At 55.9% G+C, this 6,000-nt stretch overlaps 1 protein-coding gene across 1 annotated transcript in view; it reads right to left on the bottom strand.

The window, feature by feature from the left end:
• Positions 1-205: 205 nt before the first annotated feature.
• Positions 206-6,000, bottom strand: part of PWWP2B (PWWP domain containing 2B) — a 44,421-nt gene continuing 38,626 nt past the window's right edge. Inside the window, exon 3 of the mRNA XM_065672508.1 lies at positions 206-792. The gene's annotated coding sequence lies outside the window, so the exon portion shown is untranslated. The remainder of the gene's footprint in view (positions 793-6,000) is intronic.

Below are 6,000 nucleotides of genomic sequence, written 5' to 3'. Positions count from 1 at the left end.
GCTGTGGCTGCCCCATCCCTGGCAGTGCTCAAGGCCAGGTTGGACGCAGGGGCTTGGAGCAAGCTGCTCCAGTGGAAGGGGTCCCTGCCCGTGGCAGGGGTTGGGGCTGGAGGAGCTTTAAGGTCCCTTCCAACACAAACCAGGCTGGGATTTTACGATTCTTCCTTCTCACAATGAGTGTCAGAGAAACATCAATACGCAGACATTTGCTCAAATATGTGCCTTTTTATTCAGTGTTTTCAAAGTTAAGTCTCAAGCCCACATGCTTGTGGGGTAAACTTCCCTAATGGATGAGTAAGTCGAAGCCACGGCACAAAGCCAGCAGCAAGCAGGATGCTGAGGGCTTGTCTGAAGTCATGAAAGTTCTGAAACATTTTCTGCCTTTGGGGAACAATTTGTGATCTTTACATTTTGGGGCAGGCTTCAGTCAGTCACCAGCAGGTTTCCATGGCAGAACCACCTCTCAGAGCCTTTGGCTCTCAGTTCTACCTGCAGACTTTGAGACTTTATCCCTGAATTATCATAGAATCATAGAATAGTTAGGGTTGGAAAGGACCTCAAGATCATCCAGTTCCAACCCTGTGACCTCTGGAGCTCCGTTGATTTGTCCAAGGTGAGGTGGGTCTCTGCTGGTTCCAGCAGCAGAACAACCCAAGGGAGGCTTGTGGTGATGCTCTCATCCATCCCGAGGCACTGCCGGGGGCTCTGCTGGGATGCTGCTGGGATGCTCTGGCAGGACAGAGACGTTGCACGGTTCCTCCAGGCATTGCACTGGCTCCTTTACTGCAGCCACTGGAACACAGACACAGGGGTTACATTGAACCACAGCGAGGTGACACTGAGGTACCTCCAGTGAACAGAATGTTTGGAAGCAATACACACCAAGGACATTGAAACGGAACAGTCAGTGTTTTCCAAATGCACACCCCAATTCCCCCAGTCAGCAACAGGGACACCAGGAACTGGAAGCCCCCAGTGCTTGATGGATGCAGCAGTGGGATTGGAGCAAGCTTGGGTGCTCGGGAGTGCTGACGCTCCCCACTCCGTGTGTGTGCAAAGGGTTCATTTTGCATCAGGACACTTCCCCACTAACACCCCTGGCAGAGCAGCGGGTCCCTCTTACTTTGTCATGTGGAAATGTGGCACTGCCATTAGGATTCCTGTGCTGCACTGGGAGTTGTGGCGTTCACAGGGATTTAATCTGTCCTTTGATGACACAGGGACGATGCCACAGGTAACTCACCCTTTGAAGCAGAGCGTGTCTGAGTTGGTTGTGAGCAGAAATTGGGCAGATCTGAAGGTGTAGTTTAAACTGTTAAAGGGTAACTCAAAGTGTCCCCAAACAATACAAGAGATCCACCCCAGGCCAGACACCAGGATCCACAGTAGAGCAATGGATTCAAAACACAACCCCTGCAGGTGGAGGTGTCTGCGGTCCCTTCCCGTGCGGCCGTGGTGCTACTGTACAGGACCGAGTGCCTCTGCTGGTGAGCATCAGAGAGCCCGAGGTACAGGCGGAGGGCCACAGCCACCGAGGGCTGCCGCAGGACACCAGCCACCTCCCCCGGGCAGCGCTCGGTCTGCTCCTTCACACCACACAGCGGCGGTGAAGGGATTGAGGAGCATTTTGTCCCTATTTAAACAAGAGATCTCATCTCCTGCTTCCAGTGGGGTTCTGTTACCTGCAATTTGGAGTGGAAATACTCATAAAAATGTGCTAGAATGGAAAACCTGAGGGCTGAGAACTTTCACCAGGGCTGCAGTGAGCGGCTCACGTGGGGCGAGCGGCACCCCCGGCCCCGGCCCTGGATGGGGTCTGTCCCTGCCGGATCCGCCGATTTCCTTTCCCCTCTCCTCCTCCACCACCGGGTACAGCCGCGCCCTGGGCCAAGGAACGGTGCCCGAGGGACTCGGTGCCTGCAGAGCATCTCACCCGCCTCTGCCAGGGCCGTGCAGGACGCAGAGCGGGAGGTGCGGGCCCGGGGTGAGCTCCTGCTGGGGCGGGAACTGGCACACAGGGCAGCAGCACTCTTCCCAGCGCGGCTTTTCCCAGCAGCTCCATTGAGCGCCCAAGTCAGGGCATCCCCCAGCAGGCTCGAGAGGGATGGGGATCCCTGCTGCGGGTCTGATCACCCTGCCAATGCAAGTCTACCTGCTCGTGAGTAACACCCGTTGACAAAGGGGACTCATTCTGGGGATGGATGGGTGCTGGGCTTGCTTTTAATAGGATTTAATACCCAGTCTTCCCCTTTTCCTTGAAGTAACACATGGCATCAGCCCCAAAGCGTATTAGTAACAGTATAAAGCCAAGTCAGCCCATCTACAGTGTCTGGAAAACCAGACATTATGGAGAAAGCTGGAGGGTTTTACACCAGAGCTGGGCAAGTCTCGTCACTCTCAGCTTGTCACTCACACAAAATCGGGTTTTACACACCAGACACCGCTCATGTCACACAAACGTGCAATTCCCTTTGGGGCCACTCACCCGAGCTGACAGCAGGTGCTCCAGGAGAGCACACACATGCTGGTGTGCTGTGGTTACATGATCTCTGACCACAGCTCCTGGTCTGTGTAAAAGCTGGTAGCACAGGGGAACAGTTAAGATGCCAACGCGCTGGCTTAGGCTCCCCAACCCCGGAATACAGCCAGGAAACACTGCCTTAGTTTCCCTAAGAGTCACTACATTTGCAGTCTTCATTTCCCCACATGGTACACTTTGTCCCTGAATGTCAGTAAATACCGATAGCCTTTGTTTGGGACAGACTTATGCAGAGCCTGCAGCAATCCAGTCGCTGCTTTTGCTGGAAGCAGAAGTGGGAACTGGAAGCTTTCCACAGTGACTAATGGCAAGTGTGCTTGAGGCTGTGTGTTAAACGCAGCACACAGGAACATGTGGGCTCTCCTGTGTCTCCTCCCTTCTGCTGCTGGGATGTGCAAAACTAGTTTTTGACTTCCAGAAGCAGGGAGGAGTCGGCACTGAAGCAGTTAAAGCGCTGGGACACACATGCCCAGCAAGTGCATGTCTATTCTGACAAGAGAGAGGCAATGCAAATACACCAGCGCTGTTTACACAATAGAGAAGGGAGGGGAATATCTCCACTATCAACCAGTAAGGTTTCCAGACAAAGAAGTCTTTTCTGTGGCAGTAATCCTCTTATGGCCCAGCCGTGTATAATTGACACTTCCCAATTACACCCGACAGGAGCTCAGGGCTGGTTCTTGTTGGGCTGGTTTTCAAGCCAGCGTGCCAGCTTTCCACATTTTCCATTACTCCACACCTTACATATTGCTAACGCCCCATAGGAAATTACACACGCTGCAATTAGGGCCTGTCCGCGCGGCTCCCCCCGCCCTGAGAATTCCTCTGCACTACTGAGGCATGAGCTCCTGCTCAAGGATCGGCTGTGGGCTCCCTGAGCCGGGATTTTCCACTTCCGCCCTGGCAGCTCTTGCTCAGTGACCTCGTTCTCGAAGGTGTTCTCACCATCCCAGCCCTTCCAGGTGCTCCGAGGCAAACGCAGAGCCCTTGGAGCTGAGCATCCTCCCTGAGCATCCTCCCCAGCTGTGCCGGGAGCAGGCAGTGTCCCAGGCTGGAGATGTTCTGGCAGGGCAGGGCACCGGCGGTGGCATCAGGTCCTGCCTCAGCCCTGGGCTCGCTGACCAGCAAGGCAGAAAACAGATCAGAAAGCACAAAAGCCGCGACATGGGGATTTCTAAGGGGCACCAGCTCCCAAACCCCTGCTTGTAGGGGTTGCATAGAACCATAGAATCCCTGCGTGGTTTCTGTTGGAAGGGACCTTAAAGCTCCTCCAGCCCCAACCCCTGCCACGGGCAGGGACCCCTTCCACTGGAGCAGCTTGCTCCAAGCCCCTGTGTCCAACCTGGCCTTGAGCACTGCCAGGGATGGGGCAGCCACAGCTTCTCTGGGCACCCTGTGCCAGTGCCGCAGCACCCTCACTCTTGCATGCGAAGGGGGTTAAAGCCAGTCAGGAATTGTGCACTGCAGAACTGCCAGGGACCAGCATCCTCCCTAACCCGTGTGTCACAGTGAGCCCACAGCGATGGGCCAGCAGCATCCCAGGCCTGTGGCTGCAGGAGGCTGCAGTGCAAGGCGCTGCCCAGCAGCCGTGCGGTGCCCAAGTGAAGGAACCAGGCTTTGCATCCCCCTGGCAATGTCCTGCTTCAGAAACAGAGACCAGGTTACAATGACTGGGGCAAAGGTGCAGCTCTGCCCCTGCCCTCCTGTTCCTGGGAGCTCACGCAGAGACTCGCACCCGTGCCTGGGTGCCTGCGCTGAGCACGGGGCGCTGCACGTGGCCATGCTGTGGATGCTACACTCACGGCTTTGGGCTTTTCCAGTGTTTCGGGTGCACTTCTGTACTCCAAGGGGGTAAAACAAGCAGATATGAAGGTATAAGCCCTTTTGCACTCTGTTAGGAGAGGGGTGCATCAGGCAGGGGAAGCAGGGGACCCACCACACCTTTGGATCTGCTGCTGCTCGTGGTCCCGGTCTTGGTTGTTTCCCCACCCTCTGGGGCAGTTGGAATGCAGAGGTCTGGAGCCCAGGGATACACAGCATTGCACAGGGCAGCTGCTCCCTGCTCCTGCCCCAGCAAAGGGAGAACGTGCACTGGGAGGGTGGAAATGCACTTGTATCTGTGTGTGATACTGGTGGGTTAAACGCAGTCAATGCACTGAACTGGGAGAGAGCCCTCACAGATGTGCTGCACTGAGAGCGGGCTGGAAACGAGCTCAGAACTGGCAAAAGCCACTGAAATGGCTGATTCACCCTGCTCCCAGCCCTGCACACGGAGCTGAGCTCTGCTTTCACCAGGCACCGACACACGTTCCTCTATCAGCAGCAGGAATCAAGGGGCTGGTTCCTGCTGAAGGCACTGCGCTGCTCCGTGTGCAACAGGCCCCTGCTGCCTTAAGGAGCACGGGTTTATTTTTAGACTCATTTATAAACCTCTCACTTTAATCTCTCCTTGTTTAATCTGGTTTTCACTCCCTTCTGACACTAGCAACAGGCAAAATAAAACTCAGGTTTAAAACCCGAACCCCAGTGGCTGTTACTGAGCACAGCCAGAGCAAAGGCAGGCGCGGGGGGCACTATTTATAGCTCAGATAAACAGGGCAGAGGTTTCACTTAGTGAAAGGAAATGGAAAAATAGAGTTGAGGCACAGACCTTGGACACGTCGCCCCTTCCTGGGCTCAGGAATGCTGCGGGTTCCTGCTGACTCTGTCAGCCCCGGGATGGGGAGAGGGACCAGGTCCTTGCCGTGTGGCTGGGATGGGGATGGGGATGGGGACCAGGTCCTTGCAGTGTGGCTGGGATAGGGATGGGGATGGGGATGTGGAACCAGGTCCTTGCAGTGTGGCTGGGATGGGGATGGGGATGGGGATGTGGACCAGGTCCTTGCAGTGTGGCTGGGATGGGGATGGGGATGTGGACCAAGTCCTTGCAGTGTGGCTGGGATGGGGATGGGGATGTGGACCAGGTCCTTGCGGTGTGGCTGGGATGGGGACGTGGACAGGCTGCTGCAGCCAGCGCTGGGCAGCAGTCGGGGTCTCTGCTGCCGAGGACGTTTCTGGCTGCACACAAATGCTGATGTGAATTTTGTTTCTGGCCTGCGGCTGGACGGGACAGGAGCAGCGCGTCCTGCCCCAGCCTGCAGAGATTGCTGCTGCCTGACTCACGGGGCTCTCACTGGCACTGGGCAGGGACCAGGGGCAGGATGCTGGGGGCACTGTTTGGCCAGATGTCCTGGGCTCAGCAGCAGCAGTTATTTTTCTCCTTCTTAGTAGCTAGTGCAGGGCTATGTTTTCATTTTTTGGCCTGGGAACAGCGCTGATAACGCCGATGTTTTCAGTTGCTGCTCGAATGTTTGGTCTGGCCAAGGACTTTGTGAGCCCCATGCTCTGCCAGGGAGGAGGGGAAGCCGGGAGGAAGCAGAGACAGGACACCTGACCCAAACCAAAGAGGTATCCATACCACA

Source organism: Lathamus discolor, chromosome 3 (assembly GCF_037157495.1).
Source record: "Lathamus discolor isolate bLatDis1 chromosome 3, bLatDis1.hap1, whole genome shotgun sequence".
Taxonomy (NCBI): Eukaryota; Metazoa; Chordata; class Aves; order Psittaciformes; family Psittacidae; genus Lathamus; species Lathamus discolor.
Note: the sequence above shows the minus strand (reverse complement) of the source record. Positions and strands in the feature narration are given on the sequence as shown.